This window comes from Nicotiana tabacum, chromosome 16, assembly GCF_000715075.1.
Source record: "Nicotiana tabacum cultivar K326 chromosome 16, ASM71507v2, whole genome shotgun sequence".
NCBI classification, from domain to species: domain Eukaryota; kingdom Viridiplantae; phylum Streptophyta; class Magnoliopsida; order Solanales; family Solanaceae; genus Nicotiana; species Nicotiana tabacum.
Genome location: NC_134095.1, coordinates 141,226,428 through 141,246,291, shown reverse-complemented (window position 1 = coordinate 141,246,291; position 19,864 = coordinate 141,226,428).

Sequence of the window (19,864 nt, the reverse complement as noted above, 5' to 3'; positions counted from 1 at the left end):
TCCTCGACTGGTTGGCCCCTCCACTGGACCTTTACCGCATAAATCCTCTTGGACCTCAACTGGCGATCATGTCTATCAATAATGGCAACTGGCACCTCCTCATAACCCAAATTCTCATCCAACTGAATAGTACCTGTCACACCTCCTTTTTCACCCGCGCCACCCGCAAAAGGGGCGCGGAAGGGAGTTTATTCCAATTAAAGGACAATCGAAACGGGATTTATTTAATTCAGAGTCACCACTTGGGAGATTTATGGTGTCCCAAGTCACCGGTTGAATCCCGAATCGAGGAAAAGAATGACTCTGTATTACAGTCCGCGCACCAGAAATCCGAGTAAGGAATTCTATTAACCCGGGAGAAGGTGTTAGGCATTCCCGAGTTCCGTGGTTCTAGCACGGTCGCTCAACTGTTATCTTTGGCGTAAATTATCTGATTTTTAACAATTATGAGTCTATGTGCAAATTTTAACTTTTAGCCGCTTTTATTATTGTTATTTTAAAAGAGAATTGCAACGTCGTGAAAACACGTCTCGAATCACGTCACATAAATGCACCCGTGATTGTTGACACATTTCGACTTCATTGGGATTTGGATTTGAGTCACATAAATGTGCACTCGAGTTTAGGAATGTAATGTTATTAAAATACGCGCCTAAAGAGACTAATGCGTTATTATTTTGGGGAAGGCCGTGAAATTCACTAAAACGGCTCATCCCAAAGTCTAAAAATTAGTACAATATTTATTGAGGGCCCCGCAATTTATAGTTTATTCGGCGAGGCTCATCTCATTTTTATTTTAAAAGGGCAAACCTAAAGTGACTATGATTTTCTATTTTTATTTGTCTCTAAAAATAAGGAAAATCCTACTTGGTTAATATCATTGATCTAATGCAAGCTAAATGATGGTCTAAACTAAACATGTCATTAGGCCCCAAGGGAAGCCCAAAGAGTAAGAATCACTAGTCAATCTATGACCAAAATCAACCGTATGTAGGCTTTGGCCCAGGCCCAAACGAGAAGGAATTCAGCACAAGACCCGGGCCCGCGCTAAATCACTAAGGCCCCAAATCAGCAAAACGAGGCTGTATGGCCTGGAATTTCAGCAGACTTATACCAACGACATTTTAAAATTGCTATGGCCCAAACTTGACCTAAAGTATTCCCAAATTCACTTATTGCTTTTGTGATAGAATAGACACTGTTCAAATTGATAACATGCTAATCGCTTGAATTTCAATTCCCTACTTATATCATTTTCTATTGGTTCCTGATGAGTTATTGAATGTCACTAAGATGAACACAGACTGGGGGGTGATTGAACTTAACAGTATTGATCCTAAACGTCAGCCTCACATGAATAAGCTAATCAATTGGACTAGGTAATTTTTATTTACATTACATGCGAACTACTCAATAGCCTGAACTTAAAATACCCTATTGATTTTAGGACAGTTCAATCTAGCATTACTGAATTATTATTCAAGCAGTTCATGATTTAAAAAAATGGATCACTGAAAGTAGCATTTCAAAACCAAACCATTTGACTTGTTTTTCTTGCAATTAATGAGAAACAAATCAAGTTACCTCACATTATACTACACTACACCAGCATATATCTAAGTCAAATTAACGTTGCCAATTATGAAGTTCATAAGCTTATCAGCAAGAGTTCAACGGTCCATAAACTTAAACAATCCAAAGCTAATACAGTCTATGAACGAACTAACAAACGATATAATTCTATCTAAACATGATAAAGCCACTAAAATCGCAAGGCAACAGCAGAGGTCCAGCCTCAATTTCATTTTTTCATTTACAGCAAGAGATCTACATAGAATCAGGCTCAAATGTGTACCTGGAGATATGAAATGTAAGAAGAAGAAGAGGAGGTCAGTGGAGCAGTAATGATCAACAGCACTTTGAGATAACCAAACAGCAACAATACACAGCCCAGAAAATCAAAACATAGCCCAGAAGAAAATTTGCAACCAAACAAAAGAAAGATCGACTTGAATCAATTTCGAAACATGCCAAATGGCCTTGACAATTACCCAGCAAATACTCAACACTTCCAGTCAAACCCAAACTCAATTGAAATCTAGCTCAATTGGACCTAAAGCCATTCGAAATCAGTATATATGTCTCTGAAACCAGAACTTAGGAAAAACTGGAAACTAAAGTGAAAATTCCAGTGGAATAGTAACTATTTTTGGGTTTTCTCTTAGATTTTTATTCTTTTTGGTTTTTGGAGTTTTTTTAATTTTGAACTCTAGAACTGAAAATTAATAAATGCTTTTTTTATGACTCTCCACTCTTACTGATTCTTTTAAGAGTTAACAAAAAACAGTCTTTTCTTTTGCTTTTAGCTCTGAATTTTTTTCCTGCAATTCTCACTCTCTTCCCCTTCTTTTCAAAAGTCAGTCCCCAACACCCTTTTTATACAAATCTGCCCTTGTTCAAACATACTGCCCGCCCCTATTCCTTATTCAAATCAGAATTTTCCACTATCATTCCACTAAGGAAAGTTTTTCCTTAAATTCAGCCCCCATCCCTTTTGTTCCCCATTAGTGTATTAATTAATACCCCACTAACAAAGCACTAACACTAAAATATAAACCTAACTGTTTCATTCCCAAATCAGCCCTGAAAACCCCTTAATATTACTGCCTCCTAATACAACTATTCAACTGTATTAAAAACTTAATTTTGAAATCTGTTTAACTAACAATTAACCCAAAACTGATTTGATTACAGCTATAACCAATTCAGCTAGTACTTTAAGACAGAAAATACAACAAATATAAAGGTTCCATGAATTCAGAACAATGCTCCTAATCAAAAGAGAATCTGAATTAATCGGATAACTAACAATTTAAAACTATAAACAACAGAATGTCGAATGATTCAAACTATACGAACGACCTAATCAATGAAGCTTAATTAGTCGATTACGTATTATAACTGACACTGAGCAAATCAGCAACAAAGAAATAGACAATTCGAGTAATTTCAGTGTTATTGCCAGAATCATGGATTAACTGGAAACTAACTAATCGACGCAACTTATTAATCGATTACACACATAATAATTACAGCAAGCATAAACAAATGACAGATTTGGACCAAATAAAAAGGTCTATTGAAGATGAAACAGAATTAATTAAAAAAAGTAGAAAAATCATGCAAACTACTAAACTAAGCAACGAGATACACATAGAATACATGAACAGAAAGGAGGAAAGGAAAAATACCTCTGAATCTTAAAAAAATGAAATGACCCAGTCTCGAACCGGACTTGACCTCTTTGAGGTCGAACGGACTTTAATCGAAGTATTCTCAACTGAGAATACCTTGATTATGGTCTATTAGACCCCAACCCTTCATTTAATCGGACAGACCCCAAGGTTCTGGATTTTTTAGGGTTCATACAGTTGATTTGGGGCTTGAAGGTTTCTGGTCAGATTCGAAGGGAACCAGTGGTGGTTTAGGGGTGAGGGAGGCCTGGGGGTCACCTGGTATGAATTTGGAATGGATCTGGGTAAGTTCATGTTTGGCTCGAATCTTCAAAAGAAGATTCGAGGAGTTTTAGGAAGATTCAAAGCCAACGGGTACTGGATCTGTAATGAGGGTGGTCAGATGGCTCAGGGGTGTTAAGGTGGTGGTCGGCGGCGTAGTTGCCGCCGGGTTTCAGGCGAAGGGGAGCTAGGGCGGCTAGGGTTTAGGGGGCATCGTCTCAAAGACGATGATGAACAGGAAGACGAGGGGGGGTGTTTGGTTAGGGGGCTGGGTTAGGAGGTTGAGTTTATATAGGGGAGGGGTGGTTTGATCTTGGTCGTTGGATCAATCAAGATCCACGGCCTGGATCAATTCACTTAATGGGGACGACACCGTTTGGTTTAAGTTGGGGAATGGGTTGGCCCGGGGTGAAGTGGATCGGGTCATGGTGAGGCCTTGAGGCCGTTGGATCAAAGAAAATGGATGGCTCGGATTGAACATTTGAAACGGTGTCGTTTCAACTATGTAGGGGCTGAACTGGATCGTTCGATCCAGTTTGATCAACGGCTCAGATTTGAGTCGCCAATACAGCGTCGTTTGGGGTTATCTAATACCAGGCAATGGATTGGGTCATGCATTGGTATTGATTTGGGCCCAATTTCATTTTAAACCTTGTGGCCCAATCCGAATTTTCTTCATTTTTTTGAACTTTTTTCCTTTTCCTTCTTTAATTCCTAATTTTAACACAATTCCTAATTAAATTGTAAAATCTAAATACAACTACACAATATTAATTAACACTTACAATAATTAACACACAAATTAAAACCTTAAAATAAAATCTTACAATGACAACAAATAGAATAAAACACATATTTTGTGATTTTCTTTTTAGAGCTAACAGACAGTTTAATTAATTCTTAAATGCATAATTAAATCCTAAATATGCATACAACCTGTCTTTTTTATTTTTTATTTTTTATTTTTCAATTAACTACAACAAGGTAAACATTTATGGACAAAAACACAAATAATTATTAAAAACTGCCACACAAATCCTAAAAATTGTACACCAAGAGAATTTTGTTTTATTTCGATTTCTTTTAGAGTAGTTTCATGAAGCAAAAATCACGTGCTCACAGCTGCCCCTCTTTGTCCGAAAACACGAAGGGTTTTCGTGCAAAGATAAAGTGAGCGGATATGAGCGATTTTTGCCAGTTGGAATACTCCGTGTGAAGCATTTTTTTGAAAATGATTTAACCGAACCTTTGCTTCAAAGGTTTCCTACATATCCCTAGCTAGAAGGGAATCAGGTTAATGTAGTTCGGGGAGTTTTGGTAGCTGGGACTTCCATGGGACAGCCATTTTGCCGTTACTGTTGCTGCATGCTGTTGTTACTGCTTTTCGATCTCTTTATTACACCGTGCCAAAAGAAAACAAAAAGTTAGACTAAACTAGGAATTACAAAATCTTATCTATCTTCCACTTGCTCTAGTTGCCTTGCTTTCTGGTCGGCTTGTGTTTCCCGCTGGTGCTTTTCTTTTCAAAAACTGCTAGGGATGACACTGGCCTCTTGCTTTTCTGAACACAAGTTTTATTATTCCGCTCTGTCTGCTGGGGACACTGCTTCCTACATTAAAGCTTGCTATGCTGGGTATTTTTGTTGTAACCCTCCTTATTACTGACTTCTGATTTAATCTTGAAATATATTCCTCTATTCTGCAGGCGGGGACGCTCCTGACACCAACTTGACTTTTGAAAGGTGACACAACCTCCATTCTTCAGGCGTGGTCCTGACTTCTTCAACTTAAAAATATAACAATCTCCGTTCTACAGGAGGGCTCCTGACTTCTCCATCTTAAAATAAACAACCTCCGTTCTACAGGCGGGATCCTGACTTCAACAACTTCTTCAAGATAATTCAGCCTCCATTCTTCAGGCGGGCTCCTGACTTCAACAACTTTTCAAAATAATTCAGCCTCTATTCTCCAGGCGGGCTCCTGATTTCTCCAACTTTTTAAATGTAACACCTCCATTCTCCAGGCGGGCTCCTGATTTCTTCAATCTTAAAAATAATTCAGCCTCCATTCTCCAGGCGGGCTCTTGACTTCAACAACAACTTAAAATAATTCGGCCTCCATTCTCCAGGCGGGCTCCTGACTTCAACAACAACTTAAAAATAACTCAGCCTCCATTCTCTAGGCGGGCTCCTGACGTCAACCACTTAAAAATATAACAACCTTCATTCTACAGGCGGGCTCCTGACTTCTCCATCTTAAAATAAACAACCTCCGTTCTACAGGCGGGCTCCTGACTTCTCCAACTTAACATTTAACAACCTCCATTCTACAGGCGGGCTCCTGACTTCAACCTCTTAAAAATATAACAACCTCCGTTCTACAGGCGGGCTCCTGACTTCTCCTTAAAATTTATACAACCTTCGTTCTCCAGGCGGGCTCCTGACTTCAACAACTTTCTCAAAATAATTCAGCCTCCATTCTCCAGGCGGGCTCCTGACTTCAACAACTTTCTCAAAATAATTCAGCCTCCATTCTCCAGGCGGGCTCCTGACTTCAACAACTTTCTCAAAATAATTCAGCCTCCATTCTCCAGGCGGGCTCCTAACTTCTCCAACTTTGAAAAATAAATCAGCCTCCATTCTCCAGGCAGGCTCCTGACTTCTCCAACTTTGAAAAATAATTCAGCCTCCATTCTCCAGGCGGGCTTCTGACTTCTCCAACTTTGAAAAATAAATCAGCCTCCATTCTCCAGGCGGGCTCCTGACTTCTCTAACTTTGAAAAATAAATCAGCCTCCATTCTCCAGGCGGGCTCCTGACTTCAACAACTTAAAATAAACAACATCGTTCTACAGGCGGACTCCTGACTTTAACAATTTTGAAGAATATAACAACCTCTGTTCTACAGGCGGGCTCCTGACTTCTCCAGCTTTGAAAAATAAATCAGCCTCCATTCTCCAGGCGGGCTCCTGACTTCAACAAACTTCTTCCTTCAAAACGGGTGTTTTAGTCCTCTGAAAACTGCTGGGGAATTATCTTCCTCCTTTTAACAATGGTGGGGATGATATTGATTCAAAGGTCATTGCTTTTACAACTTTGGGTTATCTTGCTTCTTCCAAGATTGCTCTTCTTTTAAAACTTGTATCTCCTTTATTGTATACTGCTGGGGATTTTATTTTCTTCAAAACTTATGTTATCTTCTCTCTTTCTCAAATGGCTATCTAATTTCAAGAAAATTTTTGTAATGAGAGAAAATTTTCTGCCCCAGTTTAATAATCTTCTTTGTGACCCTGTCTTCCTGTGGTCAATAATATTTCCTTTCCCTGCTTTAAATCAAAGAAGAATTTGTTAGTTTAAAACGTGGTGAGTGGTTGTGCCACTTCTGCTGGGGATGGTTTTTCCCTTTTTCTTTTCCCTGCTTTGCTATAAAACTTGCTGGGGATGATATTATTTGCTGAGGATGATACTCCTGCTGGGGATGGTTTTTCTTTTCTCTTCCTTCCCCGCTCTGTGTTGTCCGACCCTTGCGGAACTTGGTCGAGAATCTGTCAGAGTTATTCATGTATCTTGAAAATCTGATGGGGATCCTCTTGGAATTTGATCCCTAACTTTTAACTGTTGTTCTTCCGTTTTTCTTCATCGTCCCCTGGAAATTTGGTCCTCTTGGGATCTAGACCCATTCATCATTTGGTATTGCGACCAACTTCTTTTTGCTTTGCACCATTTTGGCAACTGGTAGTAAGCTCTGAAAATCCTTTTCAAAAACAAACTACTGGGGAGGTAAAGTCTTTAAACCAAGAAATAAAAAAAATGATGATTTCAAAAAATAGAAAAAGAAGAAGTCTTTCTAAACAAATGCTGGGGAAAAAGAAAGAAAAGAACTTATTTGAATGATATAACCGATCCCAACGATCATGTCGTGCATTCTGGATTGATCAACCCAGTCTATTCATATCAATCAATCTTTCGGACAGCTTCATCTTGCTGGGGATAAATAAAACACTCAACTCTTTGCCAACCGCGGATCCTTCCCGCCAATCTTGCCTTGTCGCCTCATAGTGCCCTTCGAGGGGTTTTCACTAATAAGACTCTCTTATTACTCGCAACTCCCATCACCTCATGGTGCCTGTGAAGATTTTCACCAATAAGACTCTCTCATTTTATTTTATTTTTCAGCTAGGGATTGGAGTGCTGTCGATATGACTTTCTTTGTTGGGGATTCTTTCGGCTATCAATTCATTTCCAGCTTATGATCTTCTTCTTTGCTGGGGCTCAGAGTGTTATTCCCGACTTCCGTTTGCATGACTTTGCACTTCTACGATACTGATCGGGAGGTCTTCTTTAGACATCAATATGGGTTTTTGTATATGTCAAAAAGAAAAGGGATATCAAGAGGGTTCAAAATCATTTTGATGGGTAAAACATTACAACTCTTGGAATCGAACTTTCTTCCCAAAATTATGAACACAAACTTCTACCCCAATTTTTCTTGCTTGGGGATTTTTATTTTTTGTTACACTATGACCGAGCCGTGAGGCGCCTACGTATCCTTCTTTGAGGAATCAGGTTAAACGTAGTTCCCAATTCCTTTGTTTTTTTTGTGACTTTTCTTTTGTCTTTATTATCATTATTTTTTTTCTTTAATTACTGATTCCAAAAGAGGGATATGAAAGAATAAATAAGACTCAAAAGGGGAAGCAAAGGTTAAAGTGTTTGGATAGAAGAAAGAATTGCCTCCGTCATTTCATTCTCCGATAAATGCCAACTACAAACAAACAATTTCAATAAAAAGAAATCATACATAATATCTTTTTACTGCATCAGAATTGATAGTCATGTCGACGCATTTCCCGTCAATATCTGTTAAACATAAAGCGCCATTGGACAACACTCGGGTTATAATGAACGGTCCTTGCCAATTCGGGGCGAACTTGCCTTTTGCTTCGACCTGATGTGGCAGGATTCGTTTCAACACCTGCTGCCCCACCTCAAATTTTCTGGGGCGCACCTTCTTGTTGTAGGCTCTTGCCATTCTCTTTTGATATAACTGGCCATGACACACAGCCGCCAATCTCTTTTCATCAATCAAGTTCAACTGCTCCAAACGGGTTCTGACCCACTCGTCATCATCAATCTCAGCCTCAGCGACAATCTGAAGGGATGGAATTTCAACTTCTGCCGGTATTACTGCTTCAGTTCCATATACCAACAAATAAGGGGTTGCACCTAGTGAAGTCCGGACAGTGGTGCGATAACCCCACAATGCAAATGGTAATTTTTCATGCCATTGTCTGGATCCTTCTACCATCTTCCTCAGTATCTTCTTGATGTTCTTGTTGGCTGCTTCAACTGCTCCATTTGCCTTGGGACGATATGGTGTGGAATTACGGTGGGTAATCTTAAACTGTTGACATACTTCTTTCATCAAATTGCTGTTAAGATTAGCACCATTATCCGTGATGATCACTTTTGGGACCCCAAATCTACAGATGATATGGGAGTGAACAAAATCCACCACTGCCTTTTTGGTTACTGATTTGAAAGTTTTAGCTTCAACCCACTTAGTAAAATAGTCGATGGCCACCAGAATGAACCTATGACCGTTGGTAGCTGCCGGCTCAATAGGTCCAATGAATCCATGCCCCATGCAACAAATGGCCATGGCGCTGACATTGTATGCAATTCTATCGGCGGAGAATGAATCAAATCTCCGTGTATCTGACATTGATGGCATTTCCGCACGAAATTGATACAATCACGCTCCATAGTGAGCCAATAATACCCTGCTCAAAGAATCTTCTTCGCCAATACATATTCGCTCATATGTGGCCCACAAACTCCAGCATGTACCTCTGTCATAACTGTCGTGGCTTGACTGGCGTCTATACATCTCAGTAATCCCAAATCCGGGGTTCTTTTGTACAACACTCCTCCACTGATGAAGAAACCACTTGACAACTGCCGAATGGATCTTTTTTGATCTCCGGTGGCCTGCTCCGAGTATATCCCCATCTTGAGGTACTCCTTGACGTCATAAAACCATGGCTCGCCATCCACTTCTTCTTCTATCATGTAGCAATAGGCATGCTGATCACGAACTTGGATGTGCAACGGGTCAACATGAATTTTGTCTGGGTGGTACAACATCGATGTTAAAGTCGCCAATGCATCGGCAACCTCATTGTGAACTCTTGGGATGTGTCTGAACTCCACCGATCAAAATCACTTGCTCAGATCGTGCAAACATTGTCAATATGGTATGAGTTTCAAATCTCGTGTTTCCCATTCACCCTGAATCTGATGCACCAGGAGGTCCGAGTCTCCCAAGACCAAAACATCCTGGACATCCATGTCTGCAGCTAGTCGCAGACCCAAAATGCATGCCTCATACTCAGCCATGTTATTGGTACAATAGAAACGCAGCTGAGCTGTAACAGGATAATGACGTCCTGTTTCAGAAATAAGTACCGCTCCTATTCCAACACCCTTCGCATTTGCGGCTCCATCAAAGAAAAGCTTCTAACCTGGTTCCTTAGGTAATTCCAACTCATCTATATGCATTACTTCCTCGTCAGGAAAATACGTCCTCAACGGCGCTCGTATTCTTCATCAACAGGATTCTCAGCCAAGTGATCTGCCAACGCTTGGGCCTTCATGGCTGTCCTCGTCACATAGACGATGTCGAACATCGTAAGTAATATTTGCCATTTCGCTAGCCTCCCTGTGGGCATAGGCTTTTGGAAAATATACTTTAGTGGATCCAGGCGTGAAATGAGATAAGTAGTATATGAGGACAAATAATGCTTCAATTTCTGGGCCACCCAAGTTAGGGCGCAACATGTCTTATTGGGTTGAGTGTACTTAACCTCATATACTGTAAACTTCTTGCTGAGATAATAGATGGCTTGCTCCTTCCTTCCTGTAATGTCGTATTGCCCCAACATGCAGCCAAACAAATTCTCCACGACCGTTAGATAAAGGATTAACGGTCTCCCCAGCTCAGGTGGAACCAACACAGGTGGATTTGATAAATATCCTTTGATCTGGTCAAATGCCTCCTGACATTCTGCCATCCATTCTACCGCAGCATCCTTCTTCAATAGCCGAAAGATGGGTTCACAGGTTGTTGTGAGTTGTGCAATAAATCTGCTGATGTAATTCAACCTTCCCAACAGACTCATTACTTCTGTCTTGTTCTTTGGCGGTGGCAAATCTTGGATAGATTTGATCTTTGACGGGTCCAGTTCAATACCTCGCCGACTGAAGATGATACCAACAGCTTTCCAGATGGAACACCAAAGGCACATTTGGCCGAGTTGAGCTTAATATCATACCTTCGAAGTCTTTGGAAAAACTTCCTTAAGTCTGCTACGTGGTCTTCCTGATTCTTGGACTTTATGATCACATCGTCCACGTACACCTCAATCTCTTTGTGGATCATGTCATGAAACACAGTGGTCATTGCTCTCATGTACCTTGCCCCAGCATTTTTCAAACCAAATGGCATTACCTGGTAGCAATAAGTTCCCCATGGCGTAATGAATGTCGTCTTCTCTGCATCTTCTTCATCCATCAGAATCTGATGATACCCAACATAGCAATCTACAAAAGATCTGATCTCACGTCCGGCACAATTGTCGATCAAGATATGGATGTTGGGTAAAGGAAAGTTGTCCTTTGGACTCGCCCTGTTCAGATTGCGGTAATCGACACACACCCTGATCTTCCCATCTTTCTTCGGCACCGGCACCGCATTAGCCAATCAATCAGGATATCGAGTGACACGAATAACCTTTTCTTGCAGCTACTTGGCTACTTCCTCTTTAATCTTCACACTCATATCCGTTTTGAACTTCCTCAATTTCTATTTGACGGGAGGGCAGACCGGGTTAGTGGGCAATTTATGAACCACTAAATCTGTGCTTAACCCTGGCATGTCATCATATGACCATGCAAAAACATCTTTGAACTCAATAAGTGTTTTGATCAATTCCTCCCTGATATTTGGTGCAATGTGGATGCTTATTTTAGTTTCTCTGATATCGCCGGCATCCCCTAAATTGATGGCTTCTGTGTCATTTAAGTTGGGCTTGGATTTTTCTTCAAACTAGCTTAACTCCCTGTTTATCTCCTCGAATGCTTCATCCTCATCGTATTCCGATTCATTATCATAATCGATTTCTTGTATAGTTAGTTCGGAATCAGATTGATCTTTTAGACTAGGTTAAAGATCCACTGTGCATGCCATGTCGTTAAGACCAGTATGAAAAGAACTGTTCAGGAAAAAAGAAAAGAAAGAAACAAGAATTAAAAATAAAAATAAAATAAAATAAGGAATGAAGAAGAAACTTTTCATTTTATTGAATTATGGGATAACAAGTTTTCACACTTTGTTGAGCAATAATAGAAATAAAAAGGAATCTGGATTACAACCCTGGAATAATCCAGAAAACAAACAAGGAAAATCATAGCCAACTACCAGGACTCCCTCCAAGTAGGAAGAGGAGTAGCTGTCCAGTTGTTGACATTGGCCCTAGGCCTCACAAACTGTATGTCTGCCTTACTGGAACCCTCTCCAGCTTCTATTGTGTTGACATCAGCGAACATTCTTTCAAAGCCCTCATTCAAATCTCCATCTGGCCCGATCAAGGGTCCAAGAACTTCCGGGACTGGCAACTTTCTACACCCTGCTTTGACAAATGATCTGGACAGGTGTGGGATTGGCTTAGGAAGGACCTAGACTCTTTTATTCAACTTGTGGGCCCACTTTACATCCGCTGCGGTAGGTTTGAATCCCAACCCAAAAGTATCCAAGTTCTTAGGCAAGGAAACTGGCTGGATCATTCCTTGCAGATCAATCCCCAGACCTTTCCCTGGTACAAACCCGCTGTTCAACATCTCTGAGGCTATCATGAAGGTTGCAGCTGTGATTCTGGGAAGTGGAAGGCCCCCACCCTCAGGAATTTTGTCTACTGAGACTGCGTCAAAAACCTGATAAACCCATGGGCCTTTGTCATCATCGGTTTCTATGAAGGGTACAATAGCATCACTGACGGCATGTGTGTCGTCATCCCCGTGTGCCACAATCTCTTGTCTATCCCATTCAAATTTGACCATTTGATGCAGTGTAGAAGGCACTGCTTTAGCTGCGTGGATCCAGGGTCGTCCCAACAAAAGATTGTACGACACCGCCACATCTATCACTTGAAATTCCATGGTGAACTCGACTAGACCAATGGTTAATTCCAGTACGATATCACCCACTGAGTCAGTACCGCCCCCATCAAAACCTCGGACGCAGACGCTGTTCTTGTGGATCCTATCATCAGCAACTTTTAGTTTGTTCAGAGTGGCCAAATGACAGATATTAGCACTTGACCCATTATCAATTAGTGCTCGAGTGACCATCAATTCTTCGCATTTTACCATCAGGTAGAGTGCTCTGTTGTGTTCAGTACCCTCTACCGGTAACTCATCATCAGAGAATGTCACTCGGTTTACTTCGAAGATTTTGTGCGCTATTTTCTCCAAATGGTTCACCGAGAGCTTGTCCGGGACATAGGCTTCGTTCAGAATCTTCATTAAGGCCTGACAATGATCGCTTGAATGGATTAACAAAGATAGCAACGAAATCTGGGCCGGGGTCTTCCTCAATTGCTCTATAATTGAGTAGTCCTGTGCCTTCATCTTTTTTTAAAACTCCTTTACTTCTTCCTCCGTCACTGGCTTCTTTATTGTTACAGGATTGGCCCTTCTCAATTCTGCGGGAACAAAACACCTTCCCGAACGAGTTAACCCCTGGGCCTCGCATGCTTCTTCCACAACCTCCTTCCCCTTATGCATCAGTGTCACTTGACTGTAGCTCCACGGCACAGCTTTCTCACTTGTTATCGGCAACTGCATGACTAGCCTGATAACAACTGGTTCCACGTGGACCCCCTTCACCACCAACACTGGTGTGCTTGATACTCCCTGCAGCACTGCCTTGGATGTCTCTGCCTTCTTTGCAGAAACAAACGAACCTTTCCCCACTACCACAAATAGCTTGTCATCTACCTTTCCCAACTGTACCACTGCCTTTCCACTGGTCGACTTTTCGATTGAACTGGTACGAATCATCATTACCGTTTGTGAGGGTGTTTTAGGTTTCCCTCCTTCGTGCACTAGTTTGATCATGTGGGCCTCATGGTGCACTAGCAACGGGTTTTCATTGATTTTGGGTGCCTCTGGTGCTTGAACCTCGATCCTATTTGTGTCAATAAGATCTTGTATGGTAGTCTTCAACTTCCAACACTTCTCAGTATCATGCCCGGGAGCTCCTGAACAATATTCACAGCTTACTTAATGGTCCAGATTTCTGGGAAGGGGATTTGGCAATTTGGGTTCAACAGGATTTAATAAGCCTATCTGTCTCAACTTGTGGAACAAAGTAGTATAGGTTTCTCCCAATGGAGTGAATGTTCTCGGCTTCTGCATCCTTTCATTCCTGAAAACCTGATTTCCACGGAAGCTTGGCCCTGAAGGATTCCTGTATGCTCTCGGTGGTGGATATGTGTTTTGTGGAGGTGGATATGTGTGTTGGGGAGCCGGCGCATGCCATTGCGGACGAGCCGGAGGCTGGGTGTAAGTTTGGGCATGATGGACGGAGAAATGGGGCTCTTGTGGTGGATAATAGGGTTGTGGAGGGTTGTATGGATTGTGTGGATAATTTGGGTAATGGGGTCTGGTTTGATAGCGAGGGGCTGGACCTCTTGATCTGGACCAAGTACCTGCTTCGACTGTTGCTACCTCTTCTCTCTTCTTTTTCCCGAGCGCACCTCCCGTGCCGCTTTGGATAGCCTGAGTTGTGGCCTTGATCGCAGAATAACTCACTATCTTGTTGGACCTGAGTCCCTCTTCAACCATGCCACCTATTTTTACTACTTCATTGAAAGATTTACCAACCGACGTCACCAGGTGACCAAAGTAGGTTGGCTCCAACGTTTGTAAGAAGTAGTCCACCATTTCACCTTCCCTCATTGGCGGATCGACTCTTGCTACTTGTTCTCTCCAACGGAATCCAAATTCCCTGAAGCTCTCTCCGGGCTTTTTCTCAAGTTGTAACAGTGTGAGACGGTCGGGGACGATCTCAAGATTATACTGGAAATGACTTACAAATGCTTGTGCTAGATCGTCCCAAGTATACCACCTGCTAGGATCCTGCCTCGTGTACCATTCTAATGCGGACCCAATTAAACTTTGACCGAAATAAGAAATCAGCAACTCATCCTTTCCACCTGCCCCTCTCATCTTACTACAGAAACCTCGTAGATGCGCCATGGGATCACCATGCCCTTCATATAGATCAAACTTTGGCATCTTAAAACCTGCCGGCAATTGAACATCGGGGAAGAGACACAGATCTTTGTAGGCCACACTGACTTGGCTGCCCAATCCATGCATATTCCTGAAGGATTGCTCCAGGCTTTTTACTTTACGGAGCACTTCGTCCTACTCCGGATTCTTAGCTGGCCTCTCAGTTTCTGTCGGGACCTGAAGGTGAGGGGTGTAAGTGTATGGCTCGGGTGGTATGAAGGTGAGTTCAGGAGGATAGTACTGGTTGTCATGAACTTGAAACACTAGTTCCTCGGGTGATTTTTGCAATGTGACGGGTGGAGGTGCCACGAAAACAGGAACAGTTGGTGGAGGAGGGTTTTGTTTGGGTGGTGAGGCTTGGGGATTATAGGAAGTTTCCCCTTGATAGTATTGGGCAATGGGGAAGCTCGTTGATGGACCAGTGGAAGGGTGTTCCGGAGTCCGAGCTGGTGAAAGGGTAGGAGTAGGGGGAAGTATTGGTGGTGTTTGTCCCTTAGCCCAGGCTAGGTGCATCCCAGCAATCTCTTGTCTCAACCTGTCCACTTCCTCCTTCATCATTTGCATCTCCGACTTTTCTTCCTCAGCACTTTTGTCCGAACTAGACATATTTTCCGGAATGGGCCCTTTGATCTTGTGTGGTAATGGTAATCTGCCAAAACGTTCTAACGAGCTAACTATTTTGAAATCTCTTTCTCTGGTAATAGAACAACAAACTTGTTAGCGTTAGAGTTTAACACATATTGCAATTTCACATTGGGGAATGCAATGTTCCTAGGCAGTTAACCATTTCTAACATGTGTTTGCTTTGACTACATGCGTCATTCCGGCTTATGTCCTTTCTTTATTCACTTTGCCTCTTCTTTTTATCTTTTAGTGGTGGTCGAATCTTATGTAGATTGCCTACGTATCATGTCCCCGCATGAATCAGACCAAGCGTAGTTCTGGCCGATAAAACAAACTTATTTTGAAAAAAGAAAACTTCATTTATTGGCAAATAAAACTATTTTTCTTTTTTTTTCTTTCCATTTTCTCAAATATTCGACAGAGTTTCGACATCATTTTCAAAACAAGTGATTAACCCTCGTGCCTATATTTCTCTTTCCTCAAAATATTCACAAGCCAGTCAGCATGCCAGTCCGAAGCAAATAAATGCACAAATAGAAGCAAGTAAGATGCATCAAGATGGTCATTTTCATTTTTGGTGCACCTGTCCTAGACAGACCCAACCCCTGTGTTGAGCCTCCAAAGTCAAATGCACGTGATGCAAACAAACGTTCCTACTAGGGATCCGGCATGAAACTGAGTTATTCTAGGTTCATAACCTGGGTATTTGTTCTAGACTGTGTACACGAGCGGACAACTCGAGTCGAGGAAGGGGCTACGTACCGAAAACCAAAAGGCCATCCGGCTTAGTAACTTGTCCGGCCTCTTTCTTATTTCAGTTATTGACACTAACAGAATAGGGAGTCTCGACCAGCAAGCACATCCCCGGAGGTAAGAAGATAAGGGTTTCAGAACAGTTTATATACAGTTCAGATAATATCAAAGCGGTAAAAGCAACATTTAGCATATTAGGCCCAAACATATAACAAAATCAGATAAATCCAAATATAACAATTTATCAAATCTCGAATTCTGAACCCTAAACCAGAGATTCTGGGTTCGTTCCCCAGCAGAGTCGCCAGAGCTGTCACACCTCCTTTTTCACCCGCACCACTCGCAAAAGGGGCGCGGAAGGGAGTTTATTCCAATTAAAGGACAATCGAAACGGGATTTATTTATTTAATTCAGAGTCGCCACTTGGGAGATTTATGGTGTCCCAAGTCACCGGTTGAATCCCGAATCGAGGAAAAGAATGACTCTGTATTACAGTCCGCGCACCAGAAATCCGAGTAAGGAATTCTATTAACCCGGGAGAAGGTGTTAGGCATTCCCGAGTTCCATGGTTCTAGCACGGTCGCTCAACTGTTATCTTTGGCATAAATTATCTGATTTTTAACAATTATGAGTCTATGTGCAAATTTTAACTTTTAGCCGCTTTTATTATTGTTATTTTAAAAGAGAATTGCAACGTCGTGAAAACACGTCTCGAATCACGTCACATAAATGCACCCGTGATTGTTGACACATTTCGACTTCATTGGGATTTGGATTTGAGTCACATAAATGTGCACTCGAGTTTAGGAATGTAATGTTATTAAAATACGCGCCTAAAGAGATTAATGCGTTATTATTTTGGGGAAGGCCGTGAAATTCACTAAAACGGCCCATCCCAAAGTCTAAAAATTAGTAAAATATTTATTGAGGGCCCCGCAATTTATAGTTTATTCGGCGAGGCTCATCTCATTTTTATTTTAAAAGGGCAAACCTAAAGTGACTATGATTTTCTATTTTTATTTGTCTCTAAAAATAAGGAAAATCCTACTTAGTTAATATCATTGATCTAATGCAAACTAAATGATGGTCTAAACTAAATATGTCATTAGGCCCCAAGGGAAGCCCAAAGAGTAAGAATCACTAGCCAATCTATAACCAAAATCAACCGTATGTAGGCTTTGGCCCAGGCCCAAGCGAGAAGGAATTCAGCACAAGACCCGGGCCCGCGCTAAATCACTAAGGCCCCAAATCAGCAAAACGAGGCTGTATGGCCTGGAATTTCAGCAGACTTATACCAACGATATTTTAAAATTGCTATGGCCCAAACTTGACCTAAAGTGTTCCCAAATTCACTTATTGCTTTTGTGATAGAATAGACACTGTTCAAATTGATAACATGCTAATCGCTTGAATTTCAATTCCCTACTTATATCATTTTCTATTATGGTTCCTGATGAGTTATTGAATGTCACTAAGATGAACACAGACTGGGGGGTGATTGAACTTAACAGTATTGATCCTAAACGTCAGCCTCACATGAATAAGCTAATCAATTGGACTAGGTAATTTTTATTTACATTACATGCGAACTACTCAATAGCTTGAACTTAAAATACCCTATTGATTTTAGGACAGTTCAATCTAGCATTACTGAATTATTATTCAAGCAGTTCATGATTAAAAAAAAATGGATCACTGAAAGTAGCATATCAAAACCAAACCATTTGACTTGTTTTTTTTGCAATTAATGAGAAACAAATCAAGTTACCTCACATTATACTACACTACACCAGCATATATCTAAGCCAAATTAACGTTGCCAATTATGAAGTTCATAAGCTTATCAGCAAGATTTCAACGGTCCATAAACTTAAATAGTCCAAAGCTAATACAGTCTATGAACGAACTAACAAATGATATAATTCTATCTAAACATGATAAAGCCACTAAAATCGCAAGGCAACAGCAGAGGCCCAGCCTCAATTTCATTTTTTCATTTACAACAAGAAATCTACATAGAATCAGGCTCAAATGTATACCTGGATATATGAAATGTAAGAAGAAGAAGAGGAGGTCAGTGGAGCAGTGATGATCAAGAGCACTTTGAGATAACCAAACAGCAATAATACACAACCCAGAAAATCAAAACATAGCCCAGAAGAAAATTTGCAACCAGACAAAAGAAAGATCGACTTGAATCAATTTCGAAACAGGCCAAATGACCTTGACAATTACCCAACAAATACTCAACACTTCCAGTCAAACCCAAACTCAATTGAAATCTAGCTCAATTGGAACTAAAGCCATTCGAAATCAGTATATATGTCTCTGAAACCAGAACTTAGGAAAAACTGGAAACTAAACTGAAAATTCCAGTGGAATAGTACCTATTTTTGGTTTTTCTCTTAGATTTTTATTGTTTTTGGTTTTTGGAATTTTTTTAATTTTGAACTCTAGATCTGAAAATTAATAAATGCTTTTTTTATGACTCTCCACTCTTACTGATTCTTTTAAGAGTTAACTAAAAACAGTCTTTTCTTTTGCTTTTAGCTCTGAATATTTTTCCTGCAATTCTCACTCTCTTCCCCTTCTTTTCAAAAGTCATTCCCCAACACCCTTTTTATACAAATCTGCCCTTGTTCAAACATACTGCCCGCCCCTATTCCTTATTCAAATCAGAATTTTCCACTATCATTCCACTAAGAAAAGCTTTTCCTTAAATTCAGCCCCCCATTTCCTTTTGTTCCCCATTAGTGTATTAATTAATATCCCATTAACAAAGCACTAACACTAAAATATAAACCTAACTGTTTCATTCCCAAATCAGCCCTGAAAACCCCTTAATATTACTGACTCCTAATACAACTATTCAACTGTATTAAAAACTTAATTTTGAAATCTGTTTAACTAACAATTAACCCAAAACTGATTTGATTACAGCTATAACCAATTCAGCTAGTACTTTAAGACAGAAAATACAACAAATATAAAGGTTCCAGGAATTCAGAACAATGCTCCTAATCAAAACAGAATCTGAATTAATCGGATAACTAACAATTTGAAAACTATAAACAACAGAATGCCGAATGATTCAAACTATACGAACGACCTAATCAATGAAGCTTAATTAGTCGATTACGTATTATAACTGACACTGAGCAAATCAGCAACAAAGAAATAGACAATTCGACTAATTTCAGTGTTATTGCCAGAATCATGGATTAACTGGAAACTAACTAATCGACGCAACTTATTAATCGATTACACACATAATAATTACATCAAACATAAACAAATGACAGATTTGGACCAAATAAAAAGGTCTATTGAAGATGAAACAGAATTAATTAAAAAAAGTAGAAAAATCACGCAAACTACTAAAATAAGCAACGAGATACACATAGAATACATGAACAGAAAGAAGGAAAGGAAAAATACCTCTAAATCTTAAAAAAATGAAATGACCCGGTCTCGAACCGGACTTGACCTCTTTGAGGTCGAACGGACTTTAATCGAAGTATTCTCAATTGAGAATACCTCGATTAAGGTCTATTAGACCCCAACCCTTCATTTAATCGGATAGACCCCAAGGTTCTGGATTTTTTAAGGTTCACACAGT